We start from the raw sequence: 14,634 nt of genomic DNA, 5'->3' as shown, positions 1-14,634 counted from the left end.
CTCTCCATAATGTATTCTCAACAGTATTTTTCCTCCAGACTTACTATTGAGTCTAACTTCGCCCCGCAGTCTGACCTTAGCCAAATCTAACCGCCGTACGCGAACATTGCTTTTTATCTTATTTAGCCGCTCCTTGGCCAGCCACGCCGCGGTCTTGCTAATGTAAACAGTGCATAAACCAAGGGAACTTAGCCTGCCAAACCCTCGCCTCTTGCTTTTATCTTACATGTTTTTTTTCCCCCCTGACTTTGCTTTATTCGTGGCAAGGTTGTAAGAGCGGTTTAAGATATGTGAGGGAAGTGCATTATGTATATGTAACGTGATGTAAGTTAACTAAGACAGACGTATCGCTTTGTAACTGGTAAATTGAGGCTACGGAAGAGAAATGGTGGATTCCTGTCGTCTTATTTAAAACCAGATAATTCAAGTAAAAAAACGCATAGAAATCTGGGTACAACTCAACCTTACCCACCGTTGCCAGATTGTCGTACTCAGAGCATAGTATTTACCGGTTTCTGACGCCTAACTATTGCCAAAAAACATCAGGATCTAACTCTTTTAGCGATAGCTATAAATGAGTTTCGTTAGGAGCCCAGAAGACAGTTTTGGGGTAGGAAGTCGGGAAATATAAGCGGCTGAGTACGACAATCTGGCAACGTTAACCTAACCTAACCTAACCTAACCTAACCTGACCTAACTTAACACAAACCGAACCAAAGCAACCCAAACCAATCGAAGAAATAAACTAACTCAACCAAACCCAACCAACTCAACCCATATCCAACCCAATCCAACTTAACCTATGCAGCCAAATCAACCCTTTTCAAAACTCTGTAGCGGGCTTTTTTTTTTTTTTATTTATTTATTTTTTTTTTTATTTATTTTTTTTTTTTCCTTGAACTGTCTCCTTTGCTGTAAAAAAAAGACGTAAAAGTAATACAACGGATCTCAATGCCAACCGAACCCAACTTCAGACCATTCCAAAACGCACTAAACTTAATAATACCCCAATTCAGTCACCTCCCACACACACGCACACACACAATCCCCCTCCCCCATCCCCCCCCCTCACACGAGACTCCACCCAACCCACTAGACTGAAACTTAACCATAACTCAGGGAAGGACTTAACCCCCGCCTGACCCGCTCGTACTTAGCCACCGCGAACACGCCGCCGCGCCTCTCACGATCGTCGGGCTTAAAACATTTCACAGTAAGACCTCCGCGAGCCCACAGACAGGTCGTGTGTAATATCTGATGCGCGGGAATGGAGAAAGAATGAAGATAGGGACGAGGAGGAGGAGGAAGAGGAGGGGGAGGAGGAGAAGGGAGAGTTGAAAGCAGTTTTAGGAGAAGGAGGAGGATGGGGAGCTGGGAAAGGAGGAAGTGGAGCTGGAAAAGGAGGAGGAAGGGCAGTTGTAGGAGAAGGAAAAGGAGGAGGAGGAAGAAGAGGGGAAGGAGGAGAAGGGAGAGTTGAAAGCAGTTTTAGGAGAAGGAGGAGGATGGGGAGTTGGAAAAGGAGGAAGAGGAGGAGGAGTTGGAGGAGGAAGAGCAATTGTAGGACCAGGAAAAGGATGAGGAGTTGGAGCTGGAAAAGGAGGAGGAAGGGCAGTTGTAGGAGAAGGAAAAGGAGGAGGAGTTGCAGGGGGAGGAGGAGGAGGAAGAGGAGTTGCAGGAGGAAGAAGAAGAAGAGGAGGAGGAGGAAAGAAGATACAGATGAAGTTCCTGATTATTTGTTAGCATAAAGACGCTTGGTTCTCCGTGTCTTGAAATATATGCGTTTGTTTTAGTTTTTCTTGTATTTTTAGTCCCACACAAGTCTAGGATTATTACACACACACACACACACACGCACACACACACACACACTTACCCCCCCACCCCCCCCCCCTCCACCCTCACACCACACGCACACACACACACACACAAACCCACACACACACGAATAAAAGACCGAGGTTATGGGGCCAGCAAATCCACCTCTCCTTGCATTGCGAAAACTGGGAGGCCTTATCAAACGCTATCATGGGCCCGTAAAGCACTCCTCGTCTTGTTATTATGAGGAAATCGATCTCATTATGCAAATTAAGATGGCGCGCTGAGAAATACAAGGGTCTGGAGGAGGAGGAGGAGGAAGACGCTTAAGAGGAGAAGGAGAAAGAGGAGAAAGAGTAGGAGTAAGAGGGCGAACAGGAGAAGCCGTGAGGAGGGTCTTTATAGCTGGAAGTGGCCTCCATAAAGAACGAGATCACATGCATTATCTTCGTCTGGGGGAAAAAACACACATCTCATTTTGGAGGATTCAAGAGCTTTTAAATGGGAGTTGAACCCGTTGGAGGAGACGCCCCTGATGCGCCGCCGTTTATCTTCTTTGTTTTAGTGATGCTGGCGTTGAGGTCGGTGGTTCTGTGTTTTGTTCTCCGAGTCCAATTGCAACCAGGTATGTATTTAGGCAGGTAGTAAGGTATATAGACAGATAAATGGGGAGATAGGAGGTAAGATAGGTAGATAGATACGGAACTAGGTAGGCAGCCAGGTAACGTAGGTGGGTAGGTGGGTAGGTTGGTAGATAGATAATTAAGAAAGGTATGCAGGTAGATACGTAGGTAGATAGTGAGGAAATTACGGAGATAAAACTACCTGAGTGTATTATTAAGAGAGAGAGAGGAAGAAAAGTAATTAAAGAAGAATGGAGGCAATATAGAGAAGTATAAAGACTTTGAGAGAATAAATGGCTGGAAGGCGAGGGGAAAGAAAATGAGAGAGAGAGAGAGAGAGAGAGAGAGAGAGAGAGAGAGAGAGACTAAACAACCGGAAGGGGAAGAACACGTAATAAGGAACAAAACAAACATAATAACACTTCCAAACTCCTCCTCCTCCTCCTCCTCCTCCTCCTCCTTTCACACACCCGTCATCATAATCACTGAAAAGCAAACTATCTCTCTCTCTCTCTCTCTCTCTCTCTCTCTCTCTCTCTCTCTCTCTCTCTCTCTCTCTCTCTCTCTCTCTCTCTCTCTCTCTCTCTCTCTCTCTCTCTCTATACACCTGGAATATGCCGCCAGCCAGGTATACGAATGGCCAGGTGAGTGTGTAAACAGGTATGCAGGTGGATATGTAAATGAGAGAGAGAGAGAGAGAGAGAGAGAGAGAGAGAGAGAGAGAGAGAGAGTGAGAGAGTGAGAGAGAGAGAAGGGGAGAATGACAGTTTTGGTTTCCTTCGATTAGATTTTTCTCCTTTCTTTCTACCATCGCGAAAGAAATTGTTGGAACGTCCTTTCGTCCAGCAGTCACACTTACGGTCTCCTAAAGGGTGGTGGATGAGGGTCGTTAGCGGGCTGTGTCGAGGCGGGAGGAGAAGGTGGAGAAGGAAAAGAAGAAACGTAGATGCGATGAAGGTTAAAAGGTAATGGTAGAGGAAAGGGAGAAAAAGAAAGGAAGTGAAGGTGAAAGAAGAAGTTTGTGAAGGAAATGGCAGAAGAAGAGGAGGTGGGGAGGAGCAGGTGGAGAAGGGAAAGGAGAACTGTAGATTTAAAAAAGGTAACTGGAGAGGAAGAGAAAAAAGGAGGTGGATAGAACCAGGTGGAGAAGGGAAATGTAAAAAAAAATAGAGGAGGAGAGTAAAGGAAGCGGACCAGACCCCCAACTCCACATAGCCCCTTCCCAACCCAACCTAACACCCTAAATCCCACATGACCCCTCCGTAGCCCCACATACCCCTCCCTAACCCCACATGACCCCTCTCCTACCCAACATAACACCCCCAACTCCATATGAACCCTCCACACTCCGACTTAACACACCCAACACCACATAGCCCCTTCCCAACCCCACATACCCCTCCCTCCCCAACCTCATGCATGTATATACGAACATGATCGTAACCCAATGCAGACATGTTAGTATAACCGCGCGTAGTATCACGTGATCCTACGCCCTCGATTTACCTGTTATACGCAAACCAAAATGTATGTGGTGTCGTTGTTTTCATGATCGTGCAAAAGAGTGACGCAAATAGAAAAGAACGACCCGTGATATTGAGAGACAAACAGATACATAACGCGCACACACTCACACACACACACACACACACACACACACACACACACACACACACACACACGCGTAACCGGAGTGGAACAGGTAAACATTTCTCGATATAAATGTAAAATAAAATGTAGATTGTAACGTTCATTTGACAGTAAAATAGAATCAAATATATATACGAGAAGGTTGGAAAAAATAGGATAAATAGTGGGTTGGTAGAGAGAGAGAGAGAGAGACACAAAAGAACATAAACACACACACACACACACACACACACACACACACACACACACACACACACACACACACACACACACACACACACATAGCAACAACAACAACAACAACAACAACAACAAAGAGGAACAACAGCCATAGCAATAACAACAAACAGACAGACAGATAGGAGGAGGAGGAGGAGGCAGAGGCTGGGGGGAAAGGGACGATGATAGATAGATAAAGGAAAAGAGAGAGTGAAGTGCGTAGTTAAAGGGGAGGAGAGAAGGACAGAGGGAGAGAAGGAAGGACTGAAATAAAGCATAGAAAGTAAAGGTTGCGTTAATAAACATGAAAATAGGTTTAGAGAGAGGAAAAACAGAGGAAAGACAGATGACAGCAGAGAAAGAGGAAGGACAGAGGCGAGAGAGGGAAGGGAGGCCTGGAATAAAGAGCAGAAGGTAAAGAAAACGTTAATAACAAGGAAATGCAATCATAGAAAAGAAAAAAAAGGAAAACCAGAGGAAAGACAATGACAAAAGAGAAAGAGGAAAGACAGAGGAAGATGCGAGAGAAGAAAATAATACGTAGAATAAGGAATAGAAGGCAAAGGAGGCGTTAATAAACAAAGAAATGCAATCACAGAGAAAGAAAAAAAACAATGAAAAGACATGAAAAAAACAAAGAAAGGAAAGACAAAGAAAGCGAAACGGAAGAGAAAGACGACAGAAACGAAAAAGAGAGAGGGAAGGGAGGCCTGGAATAAAAAAAAAAAAATAGAAGGAAAAGGAAGCATTAATAAACAAGAAAATGCAATCACAGAGAAGAACAAAACAATGAAAATACATAAAAAAAAGAAAGACAAAGAAAGCGAAACGATAGAGAAAGACAAGGAAACGAAAAAGAGGGGAAGAAGAGAGGAGAGGAGAGAGGGCATTGAAGTTTGGGATAAAAATAAAAAAAAAATAAAAAAACGTTCAGAGAGGAAAAACAGAGGAAACACAGGCAAAGAGGAAAGACAGAGGGAGAGAATGTGGAGGAGAGGAGATGGAAAGGAAGCATGGAAGGCCGCGTTAATGAAGAGGGAAATACGTGCTCCCTCCCGCATTTGGCTGACACGCTAATAAATATCCGCGCCCGGCGATATCATTTTGACATTTTGTGCGCGAGTAACGGCGGGCGTCTGATGGAGGAGCCGCGCCGCTGTAGGAACATTTGGCAGACCCGCAGACGATAAACTTTTCCCCCTCACACTCTCCCTCCCTCCCTACGCTTTCTACACCCTCTCTCTCTCACTCTCTCTCTCTCTCTCTCTCTCTCTCTCTCTCTCTCTCTCTCTCTCTCTCTCTCTCTCTCTCTCTCTCTCTCTCTCTCTCTCTCTCTCTCTCTCTCTCTCTCTCTCTCTCTCTCATACTTAATATCTCTGCACTCCCTTGCTCTATTTCGCTTTCTGTGTTTGTATTTCTGTTTCCCTCTCTGTCATTCTCTGTCTCTCTTTTCCAGTACTTCCCTACCTGTACTTACCTACCCACCTGTCTACCTGTCTACCTACCTACCTGCCAATCATTGTTTTCTTTTCTTTCTGTGATTGTGTGTGTTTTTCTGAGTGTTTATTTTATTTATTTATTTGATCTTATTTTATTTATTTTTATTTTTATTTACATTTTTGTGTGTGTTTGCGTATATTTTAGTTACCTTTCTGGTGTTTATTTTCTTTCTTTATCACAAACCAGAACTGTCACTTTATATTATGCGTGGGACAACAAGATAGAGCATACAACTATTTCCTTTACAAACATTTACACAACAACAACAACAACAACAACAGCAGCAGCAAAACGATAAAAATAGAATTCACATTTCATTAGAATCTTTTAACTCCTCCTATTTTTCTCTTTTTTTTCTTTTTCATTAATCCGCGGTCGCCGTTTCCTCGGGTTCTGGCGCGTTTCAAACTTCATAATGAGTCGTTTGGGAAGTTTTGTTTACCCTTGGATAGAAAAAAAAGAAAAAGAAAACGTCACTTGTGGGGTTCTGCGATGTTCCCCCCCAAGTTAGTGTTTGTTTTGCGGTATATTATAAGTACTGGTGACTTTTGTTGCGGTTCTACTAGGAAATAAAAGGAAGAAGAGGAAGAAGAGGAATAAAGAGGAGGAGGAGGAGGAGGAGGAGGAAGGAGCAAGAGGAGGAGGAAGGGTAGGATAAAGTAAACAATGATTAATATAAAAAAAAAATAATGCAGAGAAACAAGAATGAAAAAAAAAAAAAAAAAAAAGATAATGAAGAGAAGGAGGAAGAGGAAAAATGAAATACAGAAATGAAAAACAGAGACGAAAACAATAACAACAGGAAGAAAGAAAATTGAAGGACGGAAATGAAAAAAGAAAGAGGAGAAAAAAAAACAATAAAAAATAAGAAAAAAAACAATAAACATCAAAAGACAGGAGGTATTAAGCAAACGCGACTCTTTAGACAGCGGGGGAAGAGGTAGCAGGCGACAGGGGTGAAAGGAGAGACGGGAAGAGCTGAAGACGGGAAGCGATGGGCGGGGGAAACGGAGAACGGGGGCGGCGGGAGGCAGGAGGCGAGGGGCGGGGGGAGGCTGGAGGTGGTGGGCGGGAGAAGGATTTAGGTGGTGGGGTGAGAGGAGGGTCGAGGTGGTGGGCGGCAGGAAGGTTGAGGGTGTGGGCGGGAGGGGAGAGGCGGGGGAAGGCTGGAGGTGGTGGGCGGGAGAAGGATTTAGGTGGTGGGAGCCGGGAGGTAGTTGAGGGGTGAGAGGAGGGTCGAGGTGGTGGGTGGGAGGTGGGCGGGAGAAGGATGTAGGTGGTGGGAGCCGGGAGGTAGTTGAGGGGTGAGAGGAGGGTCGAGGTGGTGGGCGGCAGGAAGGTTGAGGGTGTGGGCGGGAGGGGAGGGGCGGGGGATTGTTGAGGTGGTGGGCGGGGGCGATAAGGCGGAGATTGTAGATGGTAACCGGTTTAAGGAGGAGTTGAAGGCGACCATGTGTAACCTTCGCCGGGCCCCATAGAACTCACTCCCGTTGTCCATATACACCTGGTTTACCTGTGTGTATTAGTGGTGATTAGCACAGGTATTCTCCGTTCCCTATACCTGCTTTCTCTTATTGTTTCCTTAGTGTTTTCTGAGTCTTTTTGTTTGTTTCATAGTTTTTTTTTTTTTACCTGTACCTGCTGTTTACATACACCTGTTTAAGTTTGTGTGTTAGTGGTAATTAGTAAAGGTGTTTTTGTGTTTTGTTTCCTACACCTGTTTTATTCTATGTTTTAGTTTGCCCTGTTACCTGTTGTTCCATATATACCTGTTTAAGCTTTGTTTATTAGAGGTGATTAGTACAGGTATCGTTTGTTCGCTATACCTGTTTTCTTTTAGTATTTTCTTGGTATTTTTTTTATAGTATGGTTAATTTGTCCTTTACCTGTTCCCCCATAATCACCTGTTTTACCTTTGTGCTGGTGATGATTAGCACTTCTACCTTTTTAACTCATGTGTTTAGTTCTGATTTATTTATTTATTTACAGCAAAGGAGACTTTTCAAGGGCATAAAAAAAGCAATATTAAAAAAAAGCCTGCTCCTAAAAAAGAGTACAGAGGAATGGCCGAAAGAGAGGTCAATTTCGGGAGGAGAGGTGTCCCTGATTTCCCCCTGCCACTTTAGTCACCTTTGTGTATTAGGTCTTTTTAGTACAGGTAATTCATTTGTTCCTTAAAGATGTTTTCTCGCGTCATTTACCTCAATTCCTCTTCACCTGTTGTCTGTTTGTGTGTGCTAATGAGTTTGTTACCTGTTGTCCCGTTCACACCTGTCTTTTCGAGTGTTAGACCCATTAGTTAGTTACCTGATGATCTGCTCACCTGGCGCCCTGTTGTGTAATGGTTTTGATAATTGGTTTTGTAGGAAGACCTTAAATCACCGCCTTTGTTTTCTTAGTTGTTGGTATTAATAAATTTGCTACCTGTTGTCCTGTTTACATATCTCGCCTTTTAGAGCATTACAACCAATTAGCTCCTTGTCCCGCACACCAATTATCTCGTGTCTCGACGCTAATTAGTTTAAGTTACCTGTTGTCCTTTACACCTGTTGGCTTCTTATTAATTAGCAGGGATTCGTTAAGTAACCTGTTGACTCCTACGACTTGTCCTCTCCGTCTACATCAGTGCTAATTAGTTTACTCACCTGTTTTCTCTTACGCCTGTTTACCTTTTATATGATGGGAGGAATTAGTTAAGTCAAGTTGTCTTTTACCTGTTGTTTGGATAGCGTGCATTAGTATACCTACATGTCCCTTTTACACCTACACCTGGTCTTCTCTTGGGTAATAGAATGAATAGGTTATCGCATGTCTCCTAACACCAATTTGGGTATAGTTCATTAGTACCTGTCGTCCTTCACACCTGTCTTCCTCTATTAGTTTAGTTACCTGTTCTCTCCTTCACCTGTTTTCTTAGGTAATGGGATGGATTGATTGTTACATATCTCCTGCCACCAATTCGGGTATACCTTTGTGTATCAACAGGGATCATCTACGCCACCTCCTGCCTTCTAGCACCTATTTCTTTCACCTGCATTAGTGCCAATAAGCTTAGTTACCTATTTTTACCTGTTCTTTCACACACCTGTCAACCCTTTGTGTATCAACAGGGATTAAGCCACCACTAAGCACCTCCTGCCTCCTAGCACTCTTTTTCATCACCTCTATTATTAGTACCGATGTTTTCAGTCACCTGTTCTCTCCTGCTGCTCAACCTCATCACCTGCATTAGTACCGATGTTTTCAGTTACCTGTTCTCTCCTACTGCCCAACCTTTGTGTATCAGCAGGGATTAAGCCACCACTGAGCCACCTCCTGCCTCCTAGCACCCATTTTCATCACCTGCATTAGTTTCAAATCGTTACTTAGTTCCTTTGGCAGCGTGAACGTCGATGGCGCAGAGTTATGTCACGGAGGTGTGCTATTAAGGCGCGTTATTATTATTGGCCCCGACATCCCGGTGCCGCCAAATAAAGGGACTGCGTGTGCTTGCCGGGAATGGTTCATCGCTTAATGGGAGGAAGCAACCGCCGGGATAATGACAGAACGACGTAACGATGAGAACGCCCATTCCGAAGGTTTACTCGTCCTGTTCGGGGCTATTGCCGTGAGCGAGTTCGTTTTCTAAATATGGTGCCGAGGTGATGGTGTTTTTTTTTTTTTTTTTTTTTTTTTTTTTGTGTGTGTGTGTGTGTGCTTCTGTTGTCGCCCTTCTCCTCCTCCGCCTTCCGCCTCCTCCTCCTCCTCCTCCTCCTCCTCCTCCTCCTCCTCCTCTTCCTTTTCCTCGTAGTAAGTCATGATTTCTTTTGTTTTTTTGTGTGCTTCTGTTGTCGTCCTCCTCCGCCTCTCCTCCTCCTCCTCCTCCTCCTCCTCCTCTTAGTAAGTCATGATTTCTGCCTCCTCCATTTTTTTTTATTCATTCTTCTTTATCCGGAAGGCCACGAGGTGGTGTTTTTTTTTCATTTCCTCCTCCTCTTCCTCCTCCTCCTCCTCCTCCTCCTCCTCGCAGTATATCTTGTTTTCCTCCCTCCTCCTCTTCCATTTCCTTTTTTTTAATTCATTTTTATCCCGATGGTTTTCTTCCTTCTTTTGCTTCCCTCGCATTAAAAACTTTTCTCATTCTTTCATTTCGCTTTTTATCGCCCTCGCCATTTCCTCGCCTCCTTTTCTTTAGTCTCTTTGTAATTACTTTCTCCTTTCTCTTATTATCGCCACGGTCATCTTTTCTTCCTCTTTCCTCCTCCTCCTCCTCCTCCTCCTCCTCCTCCTCCTCCTCCTCCTCCTCGTCTCACTGCCTCACTCTGTACATAAGTTACCTGCCCTCACCTGCCCGTTGCCCCAGGGTTGTTAATTAGCATCCCCCACCTGTACTGTTACCTGCCGCTCCTCCCATCCCCCCCCCCGCCCCCCCACAGTTGGTTCCTCTTCCACCCTACCCCCCTTTCTATTCCCCCTTTCCTCCCCTTCCGTTCCTCCTTCCTCTCTTCTGTTTCCCTCTTTCATTCCTCTATTCCCCCTTCCATTCCCCTTTCCCCTCATCCACCCCCACTTCCATTCCCTTTTCCTCCCTTCCATTCCCCCTTTTCCTCTTCCATTTCCCCTTCCCCTCTTCCATTCCCCCTCCCCCTTTCCATTTCCCCTTCATCCATTCCCTTTCCCTTTCTCCTCTTTCATTCCTTTCCTCCCTTCCATATCCTCTCTCCTCCTTCCGTATCCCCTTTCCTCCTTCCATTCCCCTTCCCCCCTTTTCATTTCTCCTTCCCCTCTCCCATTCCCCCATTTCTCTTCCTTTTCCCCAAACACCAAACTCACCATTGCAATCCCCACTATATCTTTTGATGCTCCTATCCGTTCTCTTTTCTCTCTTTCCTCTCTCTCTCTTTTATCTCACTTTCTCTCTTCCTCCTCTTTGGTAAGTTATGTTCGCTTCATGAAATATTTGACCCCCAGGGAATGATTTAACGAAGAAATATGCGCGTGTTTGCTGTTTTATTTACGGTATGAATTTTGTGTTTATTTTACGTTTTTTTGTGTTATTTTTTGTTGTTGTTGTTGTTTATTCGGCTTTTTTGCTTATGATTCTGCCGTATGATTCTAACTTTGGCTTTGTAATTTCTAAGTTATGATTCTGTTCTTTGATTCTCATTCCGTCTTATGAGTTTGACCTTTGATTCTAACTCTGTCTAATACGATTCTTAATCTTATGATTCTAACTCTTGTCTATGATTTGGAGTTGTCTTTCCTATGATTCTAACTGTCTTACGATTCTTAACTTATAATTCTAACTCTTGTCTATGATTTGGAGTTGTCTGACCAATGATTCTAACTGTCTTACGATTCTTAACTTATAATTCTAACTCTTGTCTATGATTTGGAGTTGTCTTTCCTATGATTCTAACTGTCTTACGCTTCTTAACTTTATGATTCTAACTATTGCTTGTGATTCTAACTTATAATTCTAACTTCACCTTATTATTTTTTTTCTTATACGTGACTTCTTTTATTATGTGTACGCTTTCATGTTTGTGTTGCTCTTTACTCTATATTCTCTTTTAACCTTATGATTTTCACTTATACATGACTTTGTGTGTGTATTTACCTAGTTATATCTACCTATGTGTAGTATACAGGGCCTGAGCTTAAGTTCGGATAGGTGGACCTGTCTCCCAATCTCTATTTGTCACACTTTTCCCTCATTTTCCACGCGTGTATGTATATGTGTGTGTGGGTGTGGGTGTGGGGAGGGGGTGATTGTGTGTGAGGTTGGGGGGTGGGGGGGTGGGGGCTGTTCCTGCTTGCCTGTTGTTGTGCTCAGTCTCTGTTCTCCTGCAATGCTCCGCCCATAGCACCATTTCCTAATCCTCGTTTCCGCCTCTCCGCTCCTTCCTGCATTCCCAAAACACACCTTCATTAAGACACATAACGGTCTCTGGTGCCTCCTATCTCTTCCTCCTCCTCCTCCTCCTCCTCCTCCTCCTTTTGTTGTTGTTGATGCTGTTGATGTTGGTGCTGTTATTGCTGTTGTTGTTAATGTTTTGGATGTTATTAATTTTCTTCCTCTTTTTTTCATTTTATCCTCTTCTTTATCCTCTTTATCCTTCTCCTTTGTTGTTTTTGTTGGTGTTTTTGTTCTTGTTATTATGATTATTTTCTTGTTTTCTCTTCCTTTCCACCTTCTTCCTCTTTTCCCCCTTCTCTTCTTTCTCCTCTCTACCCTCTTCCTCCTCCTCCTCCTCCTATTCACCTTCTTCCTCTTTTCCCCCTTCTCTTCTTTCTCCTCTCTACCCTCTTCCTCCTCCTCCTCCTCCTATTCACCTTCTTCCTCTTTACCTTCTCTTCTTTCTCCTCTCTACCCTCTTCCTCCTCCTCCTCCCTTCCCTACTTGATACACCTGTCTATGTTAATGACCTTCCCTACATGTGTCCTGGATTACTACCCGTGTGAATGCTACGATGCGATAGTGACCAGCCATGTAACCTCCTCCTCCTCCTCCTCCTTCTATTCCTCCTCCTCCTCCTCCTCCTCCTCCTCCTCCTCCTCCTCTTGCGGGCCAGTGGGAGGAAACAAGCAGCATCACATAACGAGGTAATTCAAAGTAATTATCTCCCAGACACCAGCTGCAGATGAGAGGAGGAGGAGGAGGAAGAGGAGGAGGAGGGAGGAGGAGGAGGAGGAGGAGGAGGAGAGTTAGAGAGATAGACTTGGAAGGGATAGTGACAAAACGGGTTCTCTCAAGTCCATTGTGCTCTCTCTCTCTATCTCCTTTCTCTCTCTCTCTCTCTCTCTCTCTCTCTCTCTCTCTCTCTCTCTCTCTCTCTCTCTCTCTCTCTCTCTCTCTCTCTCTCTCTCTCTCTCTCTCTCTCTCTCTCTCTCTCTCTCTCTCTCTCTCTCTCTCTCTCTCTCTCTCTCTCTCATTATATAAAACAATCTTTATTTTCCTTTCTATTCTTAACTTTCTATTTTAATCCATTCTTTCCTCTATTCTTTCCTCCTGTTTTTCATCCCTGCTCCAATTCGTTCCAATTTTTCATGTCTTCCTCTCTCCCTTCCTTCGTATTTCTCTCTCCCTTCCTCCCTTCTTTTTTGCCTTTCCTTCTCTGGCTCCTTTCTCTTTCGCCCCCTCTCTCCCTTCTTCCCTCTCTCTCTCTCCCTTTTCCCTTCTTTCTTTTCTCTCCCTTCTCTCTTATTCCCTCTCTCCCCCTTCCTCTCCCCTTATCCCACTCTCCCTTGCTCTCCCTCTCACCCCCCCTTCGTTATTCTCTCTTTCTCTCCCTCCCTCCCTCCCTTCCTACCTCCCTTTCGGTATAGAACAATTACTTCAACACAATTAATCGCGCCGCTCCCCCGGGCCTCACCTGCGGTCAAAGGTGGAACATTTTGGGCTTCACGGTTTATTTATATCCTTGTTTACTAAGTTTGCCTTCGTTTTGGCTCGTTTTTTGGGTCTATTTCCTTATTAAAAATTTTCTCTGCATTCTCTTTTTTTTTTCGTTTTTCTCGTCGTTATTTTTTTTTTTCTTTGTCTGTTTCCTTGTTATTGTTTCTCTTTGTCTTGTCTATTTTTTTTTCATTTTTAGTTATATGTATTTTTGTTTTGTTTTTGTTTTCCTTTCGTGATGTCTTTTTTTTTTCTTTGTGTTTTTGCGTTTTTTTATGGTTCCTTGCTTATATTTTTCTCTCTGTGTTGCCTTTTTTTCTATCTTTTTATTTCTTTGTATTTTTTTTGTTTTTTTGTTTTTTTTTTTCCGTCTCGTGTTCATTTTTTCCTTGTCTATCTTTTTTTCTTTGTTCGAGTTTGTTTTTTGCGTCTGTCAATCTTTATTTCTGTCTTTATATCTGTCTGTTAATCTATCGATCTGTCTGTCTATCTATATGTCTGTCTAACTACTCTCTCTCTCTCTCTCTCTCTCTCTCTCTCTCTCTCTCTCTCTCTCTCTCTCTCTCTCTCTCTCTCTCTCTCTCTCTCTCTCTCTCTCTCTCTCTCTCTCTCTCTCTGTCTCTATCTATCTGTCTATCTGTCTCTCTCTCTCTCTCTCTCTCTCTCTCTCTCTCTCTCTCTCTCTCTCTCTCTCTCTCTCTCTCTCTCTCTCTCTCTCTCTCTCTCTCTCTCTCTCTCTCTCTCTCTCTCTCTCTCTCTCTCTCTCTCTCTCTCTCTCTCTCTCTCTCTCTCTCTCTCTCATCCCATTAATCCAAATAATTACACCCACACATGCGTCACTCTCTCTTTCCCTTCCCTCTCCTCCCCATGAATTCCCCGCTTGAGTCGTCGTTCTCTTCCCCTTCTCCTCCTCCTCCTCCTCCTCCTCCTCCTCCTCCTCCTGCTCTTCTTCATCTTTATCTCTGTGTTCGTCTCCTTTCTCATTCCTCTTACTTTTTTTTCTTGTATTTTTTTGTGGGTTTCTTTTAGTATTCTCATTCTTGTCTTTATTTTCACGCTGTTTTGTTGTTATCATTATCAACCTGTGTGCTCTTTTTTTTTTCTTCTGATTATTCTGTTTCCTCCTCCTCCTCCTCCTCCTCCTCCTCCTCTTCTTCCTGCAATTATCTCACTCATCATTCCTATCTTCCACATCATCTCCTTCCCTTTCCTCCTCTTCTCCTACTCAAAATCCTCGTCCACCGTCACCAAATCTCCTCCTCCTCCTCCTCCTCCTCCTCCTCCTCGTTTCCTCCCGCACAAGCACACACGGTAATCTCACAAGCACCCCCATGGACCGCTAATCAGTTACCTGCCGTCAGCCCAGGTAAGCTTCCCCAGGTGTATGCCTCGCCTGACTCACCTGCCCTGTGATATGCCCGCTAATTAGGTATGGCGAGTGCATGTAAT

This window comes from Eriocheir sinensis, chromosome 48 (assembly GCF_024679095.1).
Source record: "Eriocheir sinensis breed Jianghai 21 chromosome 48, ASM2467909v1, whole genome shotgun sequence".
In the NCBI taxonomy this organism is placed as follows: Eukaryota; Metazoa; Arthropoda; class Malacostraca; order Decapoda; family Varunidae; genus Eriocheir; species Eriocheir sinensis.
The sequence above is the reverse complement of the archived record's forward strand: the minus strand, read 5'-3'. Positions refer to the sequence as shown.